Source organism: Schistocerca piceifrons, chromosome 2, assembly GCF_021461385.2.
Source record: "Schistocerca piceifrons isolate TAMUIC-IGC-003096 chromosome 2, iqSchPice1.1, whole genome shotgun sequence".
In the NCBI taxonomy this organism is placed as follows: domain Eukaryota; kingdom Metazoa; phylum Arthropoda; class Insecta; order Orthoptera; family Acrididae; genus Schistocerca; species Schistocerca piceifrons.
The window spans coordinates 574,382,915-574,403,340 of NC_060139.1; the positions used below are offsets into that span (position 1 = coordinate 574,382,915).

A 20,426-nucleotide genomic window follows, 5' to 3' on the forward strand; every position below is an offset into this window, starting at 1 on the left:
ACGAAGTCTATGCAGTCCGTACGAAAATATAATGGAGACTTCAGGGAAATTAAATGCAAATCATTGGCAGGTAGGAGACATTTTTGCAAAATGCTGCAAGGGAAATTTAGAGAAGATTGTGCAACAGTTGTACTGCCTCTGTTATGTATCTTCCATGGTGATTATGAGACTAAAGTAAACAAGATAAAGGAGAATATTGAGGCATATAGACAGTTGCTAACTTTGGTACAAAGTACCTTCCGCCGTGAGCTGTACAGTGGCATGTGGAGTATATGTAGATGTAGGTAAATCTGTTATTGTGTCAGTTTCATAATAACCTAATATTTTAGGTTAATTTGTAGGATGAAGCCATTTTCTTTCGTTAGTTATAGCTATTTGTAATGGTTTTCTAATATGTTTTTACAAATGTCATGGGCTATACTGCGTACAAAGTGGAGTAGCAGTTTGCATCACTGGCAGGCTTGCTGCAAGTCGCCAGTTAAAATCTACTCAGTAAATATTTATTATTTGGTATTTATCATTTTTAGAAGGTTCTTGAAATTATTTACGTATGTAATGTGTGCACATTCTGGATTACTCAATGTTTGTATAAATAACAGTTATCTCCATCAAGGAAGCAGTCATGTTATGTCTGTACATTTGTGTGCATAATAAATGTGCTTTCAGTGCACTGACAGATTTGGACTTGAGTGTAGTGGGGTGTGCCATTGTAAGTTAACTATTAAATGCAACTTCTTTGTTACCTTTTTATGTTATTAGCTGTGACCTCTGGAAAGGCAGTGTCAGACTCTTCATCCACCTGTGTTGCTGTTAATGTTGTTAAACTGAATGTCACAACTCTAATTCTGTTTAAAGACAACAGAAGTCCATATTCCTATTACTCTAACATGTATTGACATTAAATAGGCACATCACCTTTCAATCTTAACATCCCAATACAGATTATCGACATAGAATGAATATTAAAAGAAAATTTCATTTGTTTCTTTACACAACATGATACCTATGGTCAAAATTATTTATGTATTCTCTTAGGATTTCTGCATCTCTTCAAAGTAAGTTGTCGGTCCTCAGAACTTACAAACTCCCTCTCAGGTGAGTATTTCTTCTCACCAAGCTGCTGCAGCAATCATCCTATTGTGAAGACATGCATTGTCCCTTGGTATGACTCGCCACATGCAAACAAAATAACAATACTGCGCAATATCTGTGCTCCTGCCACAATACCGAATTTTCTTTGCAAGTGCCATTCATTAGTAAGAAGAATTAGGGGTACACATAATCCCTCTGAGTGACACTTAGCACCACAGTAGCCCCACACTCTCATTTTATTATTGACAAGTGATGTGGCAGGCAGTGCATCATTGTAGGAGTATATGATAACAAATTCAGACGAAACACGTCACAGTAAAGGGTGCCCAAACAGTCACACCAGTACACAGTATACTGCCCTCTGATGGCAACACAGGCATGTACACTGATCAGCCAGAACATTATGACCACTGACCTACTAGTGGTATACCGTATTTACTCGAATCTAAGCCGCACTTTTTTTCCGCTTTTTGTAATCCAAAAAACTGCCTGCGGCTTAGAATCGAGTGCAAAGCAAGCAGAAGTTGTGAAAAATGTTGGTAGGTGCCGCCACAACTAACTTCTGCCGTCGAATATATGTAGCGCTACACAGGCATGCTTTGTAGGCACAAAGATAAATACTGGCGCCAAAACCTCTGCGTTAGTAAATAAATTAAAAAAAAGGTGGAAGACTAGATTTTTTTCTCCGCCCCGAGTTTCGACCACTGCATATTCATACATTATCCAACGAAGTAAATACAAATTCCGTATTGTTCATCTTCGAATGTATCAGAATTTCAGTGTACTACGAAAATCCGACTGGCAAGACTGTTTAGGATGTTTGTCAATATGGCCAACTCTACGTTCTGAATTTTTTCCTACCTGTGAGAAGAGATGGTTGCTAATAGGAACCTGATGAAATGTGAATCACATGCAGTATTCTCTTCACCATAAGAATAATACGAATATAAACATTTTGCCATGTATTCTTTCATGTTTGCTGCTATCTCATTTAAATCCTGTCTATCTAATACACTACGAAACTAGAGTGAGACAACAGCAAACGCGGAAGAATATACATATCGTGTCATGTTTATATTCGTATTATTCTTATGCCTAATAGTGATACAGTCAGAAGTGAAGCACGGCAACTGACTAGATTTTTAAATCTAAGATGACTCTAATTTCTGTGCAGAATTTGATGTACTAAAGAAGCGGCCGCAAAGATTTTCAAACGGAGAAAAATTTTCACCTAACTCTCGTTCAGAACATGTTCTATCATACGCAGTCTATTATTTGGTTCTTGTTGATCATTATCAAAGAAAGCAGCTGTGTAAGTAACAACAAATAGCAGTCTATTGCCATTGTTTCGCTAATGAGACGATTCCGCTCTCTTTTTTTTTTCTTTTTAAATTTTAAGCGGTGGTAGCGCGCACAAAAGCAAGCCATGCCGCGAGCGGCGACAGGCCGTAAACACGAACCATCAGAATGCGACGAACAATGCATGACGCAGTACAGTAATGCATTTTCAGCTTAGAGTGACGTAAACACCTACAACAAAGAAAACGGCACTTATCAGATCAAAGCAAAATAAGCAATCGATTCAAACCAGGCGAAGCACGTGAAAAAGGAAGAGTACCCGTATAAATACGGACGGAGCGCCTGGTAAAGCTTAACTGCTAAGCTTACGACTCCAACCAAACTACTGTAGCGGTATCGTCATTCATTCGACCTAAATTGTGTCTCATATTATAATGGACCAACTTTGTTTCGATTTGGAGGTGCGGCCTAAAACTTTTCTCTCCCCTTGAATTTCGAGTCTCAAATTTCAGGTGTGGCTTAGATTCGGGAAATTTTTTTTTCCTTTATTTCGTGTCTCATTTTTCAGGTGCGGCTTAGATTCGAGTGCGGCTTAGATTCGAGTAAATACAGTAAACCCAGCCAGATGATAGCAGCATCTCCTGCCTAGGAATGACTGCTAGTGAGACATATGCTCGGTGCATGTAATGTCAGTGAACCTGCTGTCCATGTGTAAAACGGGGAAGGTGCACGATCTATCTTAGTTTGACCAAGGGCACATTTTGATGGCCCAGGGGCTTGGCATGAGCATTTCATAAACTGCACAACTTGTGGAGTGTTCGAGGAGTGCTGTGGTGTCTTCAGCATTTGGCAAAACCAAGGTGCAACCACATCCAGACATCATAGGGTTGGGCAGACACCCCTCATTACAGACGTTGGACATCGTAGCCTAGGCAGACAGATAAAACAGGACAAGCATTGTACTGTTGCAGAACGAACATCAGACTTTAATGCTGGCCAGAGTAAAAATATGTCTCAACACACATTGCACCAAACACTCCTACCGATGTGCCTCCACTGCTGATGACCCTTTCACGTGCCAATGTTAACACCATGACATCAGCAACTATGGACTGATATGGGTATGTTACCATCGGCGCTGGACATTAGCTCAGTGACAGAACATTGCAGGGTCTGATGAACCCTGATACCTTCATCACCATGTCTATTGGAGGGTGCGAATCTGTTGTCTTTCAGAGGAACAGCTCCTTGACACTTGTACTGTGGGACAGAGACAAGCTGGTGGTGCTCCACTATGCTCTGAGGAACATTTGTGTGGGCACCCGTGGGTCCAGTGGAGCTCGTGCAAGGCACCATGATGGGCAAGGAGTTTCATACACTGGTTGCATTTCCTGATGGCAGTGACTTTTTCAGTGACATAATGCTGCATGTCAGAAGGCTGGGAGTGTGATGGAGTGGTTCAAGGAACACAGTGGTGACTTCCAGTTGATGTGCTGGCCTCCACCTCACCAGATCTGAACCTGATTGAACGTTACGGTATATTGATAATTTTTACTTATGGACCGACTGACAGCAACTGAATAAAACACAATTTTAGTGCCATACGTGTTTCGCCTTTATTTTCTGCAAGGCGTTATCAGTGGCAGGTTGTGTGGACAATTTCTTACATATTACGCTCCTGTTGCATTTTTGGTGTTGTTCCCCTTCTTATGAACGCCAATTTGCGGTTTTTTCCACATTCCACAGCACTATGCACTGAACGCTTGTTTTAATGCCATAAGTAAAAATTATCAATATACCATAATATTACACACAACTGAGGAAGACAGGACTATAAAAGTTGAAGATGTCAATACTGATTGAACATGTCTGAGACGTGATTGAACATGTCTGAGACGTGATTGAATGTGGTGTCAGAGCTAATTACCCCACTCCCTGAAATTTACTGGAATTAGGTGACTTGTGTGTGCAGATGTGGTGCCAACTCCCTCCAATGACCTACCAAGGCCTCGTTGCTCCCATGCTATGACATGTTGCCATTGTTACCTGTGGCAGAGGGGACATACTGGCTATTAGGTAGTTGGTCATAATGTTCTAGGTGGTCAGTATATTCTCACAAGCAAATGATCATAAATGTGCCAAATTGCCTCCTGTGATAGATGGACCCAAGTATCTGGCATCTTTTGTTGCAGTTCAGCAATAGTTCTTGCAGGCTCTGGAGAACGAATAAGTTCCTGCTTCATGATGTTCCATACATGTTCAATTTGCAAGTGATCTGGTCACACATTGTGTCGCAGCAGCCTTATGTGGATGAGTGTTGTCCTGTTTGAAAAGCACATCACTATCCTGTTGAAGAAATGGCAGTAGCACGGGGATAACAGCATTTGCAGTGTAGCAGGAACTAGTAACTTTACACTACAGAAACACCAATTGTGACCGCACGTTGTAACTGATGGCTCTCACGTAGTGAAGCCTGGGATGGGACCAGTGTGCCATGGCTAAAAAACTCTGTGCCATACACATATACATCCACCACTCGCCTACAGACAGAATGTACTCTCATAGGTGACAACAACAGAGCACCATTTCTCTCTCTCGTGACTCTTTCTCTACACTAGAGTAGCCATGCTGGGTGGTTCCCAAAGTAACCTCACTAGAGGCACGCCTGATTGTAGTCCTGCTGTCTCAGATGTCATCCCTGTATGATGATCAGATGTGCATCACTACTTACATAATGCATGGATCTTGATGTGTGCCTGTACTATGCAGACATGCTGAGCCTGGGCTACATTAGTGGAAATGAGCCACAGAACGCTGCTGAGAATAGCGACACACCACCAATACATTGTGCCCCACATGTGATATGTCCATCCAGCCTCCTCATACTCCCCATGTGGCAAGGTTGCACCCTAGAATGAGTGTTGCAAACACCCTTCAGCACATTTGCTGCCAGCAGAGTCAAAACAGAGGGTGGGCAGGTATGACTCCTAAGCGCCATCTGATTGCCAATGAGTATGACCAATGAATCACTTAACACCACATCCCCTTAGTACGCACATACATGTATGCCCAGGTACCACTGAGAGTTTCAAATTATTATTATTATTATTATTATTATCATTATTATTATCATTATTATTATTGTTGCTACTATTCCTCAACCCCTCCTCTCCTGTGATTATCTGCTCGCCCCACTTCATATGTAGAGTCTGTACAGTCTTTTTATGTAAGTAATAAACTCTTTTGATGCTTTTTTTCTAACTGCTGATACTGTATAAGGCTATTTACAATTATCTTCTTGGGAAAGTTAATGTGCTTTCCATTTACACACATATTGTTTTACGTCGAGCATCATTACAAAAATAATGTATGAATGTTATAACTAAAGGAAAGAACATTTATATTTGCACATAGCATTTTCTTATTATGGCAGATATTTGCATCTTAAACGCAATTACAGTATACCTATAATAATGAATTTATTCATTTGCCCTTGACACTGCTTTATCATTAAAGTATTTGAATCCTGCAGTACATCCTGGTACATTTGAACCCAACACTGCTTTTTCATTGCAGTATTGAAATCATAATAGCAGCTTCACTATAGCTAGAATAATGTGCTGTCATGCTATATTTTCAAAAAGTGTCTTTAAAACAAATATCTTTTGTGAGATAATAACAGATCCTAGGCTACCTTTGCATTCCGTATTATTTTCGGTTTTCCTTTAATAGGTGAAATTACATTCTGAGTGCTTAAAAATCCTGATCTGTCCTACTCTTTTTATTGTGTGGTTCCTTTGTCTTATTTTTGTTGCATAAACTCTGACACGCTTAATACCTTTCTATATTTTCCTAATTAATTGCATTTCTCAAGATATTGCAACTCAATCCAGCTTTGTTCTATGCAACATTAGAATGAGTCTCGAAATGTTAAATACTTTACTTATATTGAAATTACGTTTCACACTTAGTTCCGCAGACACATTTCTTTTCTCACCACTTTCCTCCATGGAGGTGGTATCTCTGTACCAACCTTAGCACAGGTGCAGGTCTTCATTCGTTGATGCACCCACCACATTTTGTACAACACTACATACGTTTGGTTACACTGTCCTGTCTGCAAACATAATGTTACTCTTATCTTGCAGAATAAAAATTAAACCATCTATTTGCATCTTCTTATTTTATCTTAGTCTCCTAAATACACATTTATATCATGCTCAGTATTTCTCTAACAGGGTTGCCACAGGTTCTGGAAACCAGGGAATTTAAAACAGATCAGGGAAATCAGGAAGAGAGGAAAAAAACTGTAAAAACTTTATTTTTGTCATAGTAAATGAAATGGTTTGTTTACTGAGGTGTCATGCATTGTCACTGGCTGGGTGCAGCTGAATATGTGCGCTGCTTCCCTACTCCCTCATTAGTACTGCTTCTCCCCTTCCTCCCACTCCCGTCAGCTTGCCGTCAGTGCTGCCACCTCTTCTTTCCGCTAGCCTAGCAGCTTCCAACGAGAGGCAGGGAGGCATGAGGAGTGGTTTGTTTGGATCTGATTTTCAGAGATTGTAGGTGCAGTGGCTAGAAGGCAGTCATGTGTGCACGAGTTATGTCTGAGTGATTGTGTGAATGCATATGTATGCACTCTCGTTTTCTGACAAAAGCTATAGCTAAAAATTTAGTTGCGAGAGAGTGATTATTTTTTTACATGCCTGCCTGCGTCTAAGCAATCATCATTATTATTGATTTTCAGAGTATTTGAACAAGTTATCTGTTGCATGGATTGAGCACCGTGGTCTCATTTCATCAGCATGCTGTCTGTGGCTTGTGAATAACTGGCCACACAAGTGGATTTCCATGACAGTCCAAAACCGCAGACCATTTCTGCGGGTATCTGTAATGGATCGGGCCTGCCAATCTGAAGGCATTCAGTTCCCACTAATGTAGCGGCCCTGCCTGTCGGATTTAGTCTCACTGATCTGCCCGCAGGCTGGGTCTGTTTGTGTGTTGCGTAATGCAGCGGATTTACATGGTTTATCCATGGTTCCTGGACTGCAGTGCTCCTGAACAGCCCAGAGGCCATGGGCGATGGGTTTCAGGGATTGTGACTCTGTCATTGCAAGTACTTTTGTTTGTTCTATTACATTTTGGCACTTCAAAAGTAGTTAATATGTTAGAAAGTATGGACAGTAAGTCGGTGGCGGTTTGTACGCAATGTACTTAGATACCTCTTGAAAGTAAAATCACACAATACCTGAAAAATAATACGTACAACACATGGGTAATCACTGTCTATAACGAATATAGTAGAACCAACGTTTTATTGGCTGTCACCTGCAGTGTTAGTTTATGCTGTTCATCCCCGCCCTGTACACTTCTTTAGAGGCCCACTTTTTTCTGAAATCAGTGAAGATATTTTAAAACTGTCTTGCAACCCCAAGGAAATGCCTATTTATGTCACCAAATGTGACTCGTTGTATTGAAATAAAATAATATCAATGGTCTTAATGAAACACACATACCATCTGACTTGCTTTCCCCATTTAGAAAAGTTCATTACAAAAGATGTTGATGTAGATTTTTGCTCGCATCAGGAAACACCATCTGCTTGCAATCCCCTTTTTTTCTCCTCATTTGCACTAATGTTTCTTGTATCATGGCTGCAAAGGCAGATTGTCAACTTATGTCTTAACTTACCCTTGAGATCTCAAAATTTGTCAAGGAAAAATGCTAAAACTTGTCTGGAAATCGGGGAAATATCAGGGAATTTCACTTGGGGAAACTAGTAGCAGTCCTGTGTAAGTACTCATTTGTAGCAGTCTAGGCAGCAATACTAGTCATTAGGTTACTCGTTATAAAAATATATCAGTGTGCCATAAACACTATTTTAGTAATCAAGTGAACATATTACAATTATTGTACTGTTTATGTTGGCACATCATCATTGTTGTTGTAATACTGATCGTTGTCATGTCATAAATTACACTTATGATCAACTGTCTTGTCTTTCTTCCTCCATAAACTTGATGTCAGTAGCACTTTCCAAAACAGTTTCAAAGCAGTATACATCGGAAAGGAATAATTTGTCCTTATCTCTTTTAATTTTTGTTTAATTATTTTTTTAAAGTTGTAAGACATATATTTGCCATGGATATTTCTTTGCGGGGAAACGGTGGACATTAAAAATGACTGAAAAAAAAATAGTAAAAAAGAAAATATGGGAAGTTAAGACTTAAACTACTGGGAGGCATTCCTTTTGGAGAGAGCATAATTGCAGGCACATGTGTTTCAATGAGGGATTTGTAAGTAAGTATTGTATACCCACTTTATACAAAACAATGTAAATTCATCTAATTAATAAATCTATGGAAATAATTCTCTCCAAATAAAATTAGTCATTGCAATGTATTTATCATTTTCTCATTGTTGATTCTAAATTTCTTTACCTGTCATGTCACAATTTAGCTTTTGGTGTGGTGGCAGTAGTAGAACAATTTTAAAGGAAGATGCTTCTACAGTGCAAGGGCAGATAGATTGTAGTGCTTTGAGAATTTCAGAGTAAATTCTAGAACCACTAGGCCTTCCACCATTTTGAACACCCGATATTTTAGAGGTTAGTGGGAGAAACTAATATTCCCTACTGTGCATTGCCCATTTATATGTTCAGGTCTAAAAACAGTTATGAGAAAGAGATGGACCCAGCGGCCGAATGGCGGCAGACAAGTGCTTGCTGTACAGTCCACAGAGTTTCCGTGTATGGATCGAAAAGATCAAGGAAAGTTTATGTGGTATTCTGTGCTCTTTAGTGTCTGTATTGGTTGTAAAAAGACTAATGGGCAATTGAATATAGATTTCTATGTTCATTTATGTATTGGACTCGTTTGGGACAAGAGACTCTTGAATTACTTAAAGTCTAGTCTACGAACGAAGCAAGACACATCTATACCGAGCGAGGTGGCGCAGTGGTTAGCACACTGGACTCGCATTTGGCAGGACGATGGTTTAATCCCACATCCAGCCATCCTGATTTAGGTTTTCCGTGATTTCCGTAAATCGCTCCAGGCAAATGCCGGGATGGTACCTTTGAAAGGGCACGGCCGACATCATTCCCCGCCCTTCTCTAATCCAATGAGACTGATGACCTCGCAGTTTAGTCTCTTCCCCCAAACAACCCCAAGACACATGTGTACTATTTGAGTGTGTGTGAGTGAGTCTAATGTTTAAGGAATAAGTTAGCTTGCAGAAGTTATTGTCTGTGGAAGTTGAAAATAAATAGTGATTGAACTGAAAAGTATTTTACAAGTGCCGAAATTATTTCGAGGATAGAGAAGTATTTTAATAAATTCCTTTAACCAGCTATAGTATTTGGAGAAGCAGCTTTTGGGAGATCAACATAGCTGATTACCTAGAGAAGAGCATCAGCTACACACAACATGCAAGTTAACTGATTTGAGAGACGTGTGAGCCCTGCAGCTCAATACCCCACTGTCTCTTGTCGTCTGAAAAACGTTAGAAAATCACATATAAAGAGGTGATTGCTATTATATGTTTTTGGAAATGGAGGAGTGGGTACAACAGTTCATTTTGCTGAAAGTGATTGGTAAAAGCTGACTTCCAGATATTTGCATCTTAAATCAGTGGTTGGATTCTGCTGTGAAAACACTGATGGTGAAATGTCACCAGCACACTCAGCCTTATCAACTCTTAATTTGATTAGTAACTCTTTCCATTAATGCTACTGTATCTTACTGTCTTTCCTTTTTTACCATCAGAATCAAACATTTCAAACAAATTGCTGTTAAATACTACATGAAAAGTAAAGTTATGTGCCTATAGTGGCTGGGAGACACAAAAGGGCAGGTTCAGCTGCCTAATTGGAATGGGTTTTCCTAACCTTTGCACCCACAGGCACCTTTTCTTCACAAAGTGCGAGGGTTATGTCCATAAGCGTATCTGTGAAGTGTTGGTGGCTGCATAGAGGAGCTTAACATCTCCATCCAATGAAAGGGCCACAATGAACAGTCATGGATATTAGTGCAAAGAATAGTGATCAAGGATGTCATGCCTGCACCTCTCGTGTCACTCTGTTCTAGCAGCAAAGAGGAAAATTGTCAGCAGCATGAAGCATAACTGAATGGTCACTCATCCAATTACTGGCCAGTCCAGACAGTGCTGAACTTTGTTGATCTGACAGGAAAATGTTTTATCCACTTCGGCCCCTGGTATGTGATCAACACCATATCTGTTAGTTTTAAATTGTTTACAAAAATCATGTACATACGTTTCTCATCACTAAAGTTGTAGTTTTGTACCTAATTTTAATAGTTTCTCCCACATAGAAGTTCTCACCTGCATTAGAATTAAAATTACTTTCTGCCCTTAATCTTAAAATTTTTGATATAGTTTCAGTATTGTACACTAATAAATGAGGTGTAATTGCAGATAATGGTGTCTTTGTTTGAGCCTTTCATTTAAGTAGATTATTTACCCATTCCTCCAATCTTGTGAAAGTGGAAAATGAAATGGCTAATTCCTCTGAATCCTTATCTTATTCTAAAATATTAGCATCTGAAACTTGTTTTCATTCTGTATTTGAGTTACCAAGAATATTGCCTTTCCTCGTTTTAATTAAATCAGAAGTTTGCCTTTTAAAGTAAGAAAAACTCTAAAATTGGCAACAAATGTCAAATTACATAAAAGATTTGTTCTACCTTTGCTCAGTACCTGTCTTTTTTCAGCTTTCAGATGTACTATAAATTGCCATAAACTGTTCACTAAAGTTGTCAGAATATCTTACAAATGGTCTCGATGTTTCTTATTAATACTGGTATATGAGGGGTGTTCAAAAAGAAACCGAACTTTTGAAATAGCGCGCCAATCTGATGAGAGAGCACACTGCGGCTACAGAGTGCACCTAGTGGCAGGTTTAGACAAGAGGCTGCCATTTGCCTCATGTTGTTTGAACAATTAGCTAGCAGACCACAGCCGCTGAAATAAGTACGTGTACAGCCCGCTCGTCAGATTAGTGCACTGAAGGAGCTCGAAGAACTTGGGAGTGTGAAATTCTGCTGAAAACTTGGCAAAACTTTCACAGACACATTTCAAATGCTTAGCCAAGCATACCAGGAGGACTGTATGTGTCATACACAGTCCTATGAGTGGTTTCAACGTTTCAACAGGGCAGAATGTCACTCCGTGATGATTTCAAGTCTGGACGTCCTTCCACATCAAGAAATGATGGCCGTGTGGATTGTGTTCATGCTGTGATTCACGGAAATCATTGTTCAACAGTTTGGGAAATTGCTGAGGAGTTGGACATCAGCGTAGGATCGTGCCGTCAGATTTTGTGTGAAAAACTTGAGAAGCATTGTGTCAGTGCAAAATTTGTACCACATCCGTTGACAGAAGATCAGAAACAGACCCATGTTGAAATGTGTGAGGAACTGCTTGCTGCTTTCAATGACAATGAAAACTTTCTTAAGAATGTCATAACAGATGATGAGATGTGGGTTAACGGGTATGATACTGAAACGAAGATGCAGTCGTCACAGTGATCACCTCATGCAAAAAAGACGCACGAGTTGGCCAAAGATGAAGGTGATTTTGGTTGTATTTTTTGATTGCAAAGGCATTATCCAACATGAATTTGTGCCATGTTGTCAGATGGTAAACAAGAAAGTGTACCAGGGAATCCTAGTGCACATGAGGGATGCTGTGCACAGGAAGAGGCCTGAACTGTGGGAAAACCAGAGTTGGATGTTGCATCATGACAATGCGCCAGCTCACGTGTTACTACTTGTCTGCAGCTACCTAGCAAAACACCACATACCCATTGTGCCCCATCCACCATATTCTCCTGACCTAGCCCCAGCAGGCTTTTCCTGTTTCCTAAACTGAAAAACATGTTGAAAGGACTTCATTTCCAAACAATAGAGGAGTTACAGGACAATGCGATAGGAAACCTGCGCACCATCCCACAAAATGTGTTCCAGCAGGCATTCCAAAGCTGGAAAAAGCAGTGGGAACGGTGTATTGCAAGTAGAGGGGACTATCTTGAAGGGGACAGTGCTTAAAAAGTTGTACAATAAGCAATAAAGCTGATACAGCAAAAGTTGGGCTTCTTTTTGAATACTTCATATATTTTAAGTACAATTTGAATGGCCATTTCAGAATTGTAACAAACACTGTTTTGGTAAATTATACAAAAAAATCAACCCAGTTTTTACAAACTACAGAATGTCAAAAAATACAGAAAATTACAAAAAAACAAATTGTTTGGAGTAAGTACAGCTAACTCTGCTCTACTGCATAACCCACACCACTGAACTCTTGCCTGTCCTGCATCACCCTAATTTGATATCACCATGAAATTGCTCAACAGCTGCCTCCACTACCACCAGGTCCCACGTAGTCACCCACCACAATTTGGCATGTCCATCAAAGCAGCTGTCCATCGATCTTCTGTATTTCTGTCGTAAAATATCTTTTTTATTGGCTGTGCTGTCACTTTCACTTGTATGTCTTTGGTTATGCATTATTCTTAAAATTTGCCCTTCATTGGATGTATTAATATGTACAGTTCCTTTCTTTTAATAGCTATTTGTCTGGTTGCCAAGTATGACAACACAATTTTACAATAATTCTTCATGTAAAATGGTTTATGTTTCTCAAATATTTTCATTCAATAATGGCTCTAATCATTTTTGTGGTATCCATTTGTTTATCATGCAGTCTGAATTCCTGTTCTTCATTAGCTTGCTTTATTAGCGCTGACCACATGAAAGGCAGTCCTCCAGCTGCATTGCTATTACAGTTAGGAACCTAAATACCACAATTTTAACTTCTTTTAAACATCAGAAATCCAGTCACATTAATCAACTTTATATTGACATTAAACAGGTACATCAGTGAACTCAACACATCAATATCTTCTATCAGTCATATCATCCCAATACTGACTCTCTACAGGGAATGAATATTAAAAGAACGTTTCTTTACACCTAATAATAACTTTTTCAAAATTATGTATTTTAGTTTTTATTCATGAGTATCATTCACCAGTGAGAAGACATAGTGAATCACACAAATCCTCTGAGTGGTATGTATCACCATGGTAGTAACTATGTGACATTGTTGAGTGCAGACACCAGGTACTTCAAAAATTCTTCGTCACTTTGGCTCCAATTAGGCAATGTAAAAACTGTTGCCTTCACAGGTGGGAACTGGAATATAAGCAATCCATTGTTCCCAAGGCCTGTATATTCATGAGACAAATTGATTCCAAACCAGCAGTAAGTCGTCTCCATAGCAAGCATCCATCAGTATTTTGTGGAGGCTCTGGTCAAAACCTGACAAAGTGGGTGGAGGGATTTATCTACTTACTGAAATCCAACAGGGGGGGATGACATTACGTATTTGCCAGATGAGTTCTTTTGCTTGCATGGCACAACACAGCAGTGGGTAGAGAACACAAAGAGAAGCCCAATAGCTGGGATACATTCCAGGCCAAAATGAAGAAAATGGTTAGTGGGAGTCTGCAGCAGGTCCACTCAGCAGAAGAGTAGTTGCAGAACAGAACCCAAAGGAACGCAGTAACGACACAGTCTTAAATACAGAATGTTTTGGCCTCGAGCTGTATTAGAAATCGGAATATGACAGAAGATGGACACTGCAACATTCCGCTGTTCTTTACCATGATATTGTGTGGTGAAGTAAAGTGTGATCAGGAGCTAAGATTTAATGTTGTTTAATCTTGCTCACCTTGGTATTTCAGCACACTCACCAACCTCTTCTGGTTGAACTTCTGTTCTCAAAGTGCTGCAGTTACTGCCGGAAGTTAAGAGTACAGAATCCATCATCCAGATCTCAAAATCATCACAAAAAATTTGATAAGGATAGAGCCTGTTTTGTTTAATAGATTTCAGTTGAGTCCCTCTATAACCAGTTTCTCTCTTGACCCCAAGACGTCACAGGAATTGTCACAGGCGCTCTTCCTCTGTGGCACACATCATATCTCCAAGACGGCAATTGACAACACAGAATTAATTACCTGAGCAGCAGGTACTGCAAATGCAGTACAATGTTTATTGTCGTCTCAGCTTGCAAATGCGCTGTGTCCATCCATCTTATGATACAGGGTGTTTCAAAAATGACCGGTATATTTGAAACGGCAATAAAAACTAAACGAGCAGCGATAGAAATACACCGTTTGTTGCAATATGCTTGGGACAACAGTACATTTTCAGGCGGACAAACTTTCGAAATTACAGTAGTTACAATTTTCAACAACAGATGGCGCTGCAAAAGATATAGAAGACAACGCAGTCTGTGGGTGCGCCATTCTGTACGTCGTCTTTCTGCTGTAAGCGTGTGCTGTTCACAACGTGCAAGTGTGCTGTAGACAACATGGTTTATTCCTTAGAACAGAGGATTTTTCTGGTGTTGGAATTCCACCACCTAGAACACAGTGTTGTTGCAACAAGACGAAGTTTTCAACGGAGGTTTAATGTAACCAAAGGACCGAAAAGCGATACAATAAAGGATCTGTTTGAAAAATTTCAACGGACTGGGAACGTGACGGATGAACGTGCTGGAAAGGTAGGGCGACCGCGTACGGCAACTACAGAGGGCAACGCGCAGCTAGTGCAGCAGGTGATCCAACAGCGGCCTCGGGTTTCCGTTCGCCGTGTTGCAGCTGCGGTCCAAATGACGCCAACGTCCATGTATCGTCTCATGCGCCAGAGTTTACACCTCTATCCATACAAAATTCAAACGCGGCAACCCCTCAGCGCCACTACCATTGCTGCACGAGAGACATTCGCTAACGATATAGTGCACAGGATTGATGATGGCGATATGCATGTGGGCAACATTTGGTTTACTGACGAAGCTTATTTTTACCTGGACAGCTTCGTCAATAAACAGAACTGGCGCATATGGGGAACCGAAAAGCCCCATGTTGCAGTCCCATCGTCCCTGCATCCTCAAAAAGTACTGGTCTGGGCCGCCATTTCTTCCAAAGGAATCATTGGCCCATTTTTCAGATCCGAAACGATTACTGCATCACGCTATCTGGACATTCTTCGTGAATTTGTGGCGGTACAAACTGCCTTAGACGACACTGCGAACACCCCGTGGTTTATGCAAGATGGTGCCCGGCCACATCGCACGGCCGACGTCTTTAATTTCCTGAATGAATATTTCAATGATCGTGTGATTGCTTTGGGCTATCCGAAACATACAGGAGGCGGCGTGGATTGGCCTCCCTATTCGCCAGACATGAACCCCTGTGACTTCTTTCTGTGGGGACACTTGAAAGACCAGGTGTACCGCCAGAATCCAGAAACAATTGAACAGCTGAAGCAGTACATCTCATCTGCATGTGAAGCCATTCTGCCAGACACATTGTCAAAGGTTTCGGGTGATTTCATTCAGAGACTACGCCATATTATTGCTACGCATGGTGGATATGTGGAAAATATCGTACTATAAAGTTTCCCAGACCGCAGCGCCATCTGTTGTTGAAAATTGTAACTACTGTAATTTCGAAAGTTTGTCTGCCTGAAAATGTACTGTTGTCCCAAGCATATTGCAACAAACGGTGTACTTCTATCGCTGCTCGTTTAGTTTTTATTGCCGTTTCAAATATACCGGTCATTTTTGAAACACCCTGTAAATGCACATACATAAAACATACAACCAAACAGCAGATTATATATACATTACAAAACTAAATTTTTTGTATAGGGGATCATCATTCATCACTTCGAAAAATCTTGTGCAACACATCACGTCACCAAAGTGATATGTTAATCTTCAGATACCTCACCTTAGACGAATGACATCATTATTACTGTGAAACATTAAAAAAACGGTGAATATTTGAAATTCAAAACTAGTTTTTACCTTCTCACAACAAGCATTAATAGCATTTGTCTCCTGGATGTACAGTCTCTTTTGTGATTGCATCTCGTTTTAAATAAATATATTTAATCACATTTATTAACTGTGGAATGCTCCACATTAGATTGTAAACCGTGAATCATAGACATGTATTTGCCTCGACTCCATTTTGAGTAAGTTCTTAACCTTTCTACCAGGCACTCAGTCTTTTACTCTGGATATGGAATCTCAGATAACAGATATGTATTACACATATGGATCATTCAATAGTTCCCTTACGACATTTCGTGGTTTTCTCATGTGCCCGCTTATTACTAGGCCCTACAGTCCAGGAGCCATTTAGCTGTATTGTCCATATGTCATGTAATTGAGTACATTTATTCCAGAATTCAGGCTTGTCTAGCCACATTCATAAATGTTTGGAAATCACTGGATGTGTGCTACATTGTATTACATACTATCACCGATAATTTATTATTATTATTATTATATATTTTTTTATTATTTTTTAAAAGAGAGAGATTCCTCTAGGAGGAATATATGACACTATAAAACTCGGAGCTGTACTGGAATATTGGTTTGTGTAGTTGTTACAAGAAACAATGCAATCTGTGTTATTTTGAAAGTGTCCTCATTAGATGTCATCAGCATCCATAAACTGCCGCCAAACCAGAGGAGTTACATGTTCTGAATATTAATGAGTATTTCTTGTCAGGCACTATGTAATCAGTTACACTTATCTTTTCAAACCCAAAGGTATTCATACAAAACTCAGACACTTGTCTCCTTTTTATGGCATCTTTAAATTAGCGTATGGAACAGGTTAACCAAATTGGGTAAATTCATCTACTTAGCTACTTGGGAGGAACCTTGAAAGTAACGGTGTTAACTTGTATAGGAGCCATCAGGATCCACCTCTTTCCACAGAGATTTCTCTACACAATCATTTAATTATCCAAATCTGTATTGCCCCGTTATGTACCATCTTTTTTCACTCAGGAGTGGGTCATCCTTTTGCTCTAGACCCACCTATCCTTTCTATCTCACCATACATACATACATACACACACACACACATACATACATACATAGTACAGTACAGTATCTTGTTGACAGCATGTGCAACTCTACCTCCTCATTTTATGCGTATATATTGAGGTACTTACTACTACTGTAGCCCATATTCATACCTGTTTTTAAACTGTCTTGTCTTTTGTACTTTCTTTACTCCGTAGTACATATTCACTTCTGTAACTCAGAATGTTCTCCTGTTGTATGTTTCAACAAATGCTCTCGTGTTACATTGTGCAACAGTCATATTTGGATGTTAATCCGTCATTTTTACACTTCATAGCTAAGGGTACTATTCTCTCCTTGATTATCCCCCATCAAAAGTGAGAGGGCTAACATCCAGCTCCACACAGAAAAAGAAAGCACTCCTCTAGGTTCTGCAGTGTCTTTGCCGTGTAAAGCTTGTTGATAACTATTGTTCGCCACATACTAATTCAGAACTGTTAGCTGTAAAGGGATGTTTCTTAAGACACACATTCTTTGATCAAAGCTACACTGATGAGCCAAAACATGATCACCTACTTAAAAGCATGTTGGTCCACTTCTGGAACACAATCCAGCAGTGATCCCAAGTGCCATGAATCGACAAGTACTTGATAGTTCCCCAGAGATCTGTGGCACCAGATGCCTACGCACAGGTCACACCCTTCCCGTAATTTAAGGATGGTTGTTTTGTGGATGTGGAACTGGCACCTGATAGCATCCCAGTTGGGTTTCATTGGTTCAGGTATGCTTAATCTGATGGCCAAGACATCAATGTGAGTTCACTATCATGCTCCTCAAACCATTGCAGCGTGATTTTGGCGTTGTGGTACTGACAGTTATCCTGATGGAAGATGCCATCGCTGTTGCAGATGCCAAGCATAAGAGGTTACAGGTGGTCCTAATAATGTTCATGTCGTCCACTGCTGTCATAGTGTCTTCAATTACTGCCTCAGGCCACATGGAAGCCGAGGTAAATGTTCTTCATAACATAATACTGCTCCCACCTGCATGTGGCCGTGGCACGTTGCATGTGTCAAGCAGCCATTTGCCTGGATGACAGTGTATCTAGACATGACCATCAACCTGGTTTAACAATAAATGAGATTCATCTGACCAGATAACAAAATTCCATTGATCCACGCTACAATCTCAATGATCCCGTGCCCACTGTAATCGTAATTGGTGATGTTGCTGGGTCAATATGCTGAATTGTGTGCTCCAAAAGACTTGTGCCTGCGCCATTACTGTACTGATTCATTAGACCTGTCACAGATCACCACCTGTCCTGCTTTAGAGAATGGGCAAGCCTCTGATCCCTGTGTTCTCTGATGAGGTACAGATGCCCAACTTCTTGTTGCCTACTAGCATTCAGCAACAATTTTCCATACATGCTCACAGTAGTAGCATGCGAACGGCTGACCAGCTTCGCTGTTTCAGAGATGATTGCTCCCAGGCACTGGACCACAATCTGTCTTTTGTCAAAGTTGCATAAGTCAGCTCAAAGTCACTTTTAAGTCAGCAGATTTCTGCATGTGCACCACTTATCGCTAGAATCGTTCCCCATTCATCTCTGCTCCACTCATATACTTCTCCTATCACATCACATGCCCTCAGTGCCACCAGGTAGCATCCAACATTGTGGTAAATTAGGGCTAGATGTGCGGTGAACCAAGGACATGTTGTAGCACCAGTTCCCACCTGCAGAGTTCTGAGAACCTGGGGTCTGGATAAGAATCGAGATTGCACATATGATGAAACAGTCACTGAGGTCACAGCTGTCACCCTCTGTCTTTGCCCAGTCATCCTAACTGATAACTTGGTGGTAGTCATGCGAATGTAAAAGGCTGAACAGTGTTTACATAAAATCTGGTAAATGACTATCTTTTTACCTGTGGCTCGTCATTTGATAGTATATGTATTGCCACTTACAGTGGTGGTATAAAGCATGATGGGAGGGTGTATAGGGCACGTTTTACAGCAGGGGCTGTCAGAGAGGGAGGAGCCATAGGATAGGGAAATGTATGCGGGAGGAGTGTACCTTTTATTATTGCAGATGTGATTGTGATCTATGTTTTTTTTTCTTCACCAAATGTGATCTAATAGCCCTTTGGGATTAAAGGGAAGTATTCAAAAAATTCCATTTCATCTGTGCTTTGCATTCAAAGGCTCAATCACATTTGTGTTAATAACATCATTACTAATTATACTGTGTTTAATTAATCTGACAAGTTCCTCCCAATGTATAATCACCACATTCTTTGTTTAATGTATCAAAACCTTTTATAACCTTCAACTGTTTGTGTGTGTGTGTGTGTGTGTGTGTGTGTGTGTGTGTGTGTTTGTTTGTTTGTTTTACTAGGAGACCAGTACTACTACTTAAATTTTTCCTGGAAATCATTTGAGGACATAACTTCTTCAGCAGGAGCAGTTTCCCATTCTGCAATGTCACCCTCTAAATAACTTAATGTGAAATCAATCCTCCTGGAATCATCCCCTTTCTTTGGTAGTGTGTTCATACATGCTCTTAAAAAACATGAGGTGAGCCTCCCCCATGTGGCTTATATTTAGTAAATTGTTTGGCTACACTAATTTTTTTTCCTAGCTGCAATTCCTTGATTAGCTTGGTTGACAGTCCACTATTGGCACAGATCGTCCTTGTTAGTCTTAGTTAACTCACCCCAAATTTTCTGTATTTCTTTCTGTTTTATGTACCTCTATATTAGAATGAAGTGCACTTACAGAAAGTTCAGTCTCTTATCCTACTTTATCATCAACTAGGTCCACTACACACGCTCTTCCAAAGTAGAAAGTGAAGAGCCTGGAATCACGGCTACATCCAAATCATTACTTTGTTCCAATGCTCTCAGTATTAAATGAATCCCTGAGATACGATTGCGTATTGTTTTAAATTCCTGCTCATTTAATTTTTTTAATTGATCAGGTCCTTGTTTATATATCTAAATTGTTTATTCACTTCATGTTGAACTAAAGTGCACTGTTTCCATATTTCCAAATTTATTTCATGTGTCAAGGTGGAAAGTTTTGTCTGTAACTGAGAGATACTATCCTCCACTTCTGGCTTT

General features: G+C 40.1%; 1 protein-coding gene across 2 annotated transcripts in view; it reads left to right on the forward strand.

Moving 5' to 3' along the window:
• Nucleotides 1-20,426, forward strand: part of LOC124777430 (protein lin-54 homolog) — a 283,077-nt gene that overhangs the window by 225,435 nt on the left and 37,216 nt on the right. The window lies entirely within an intron of this gene.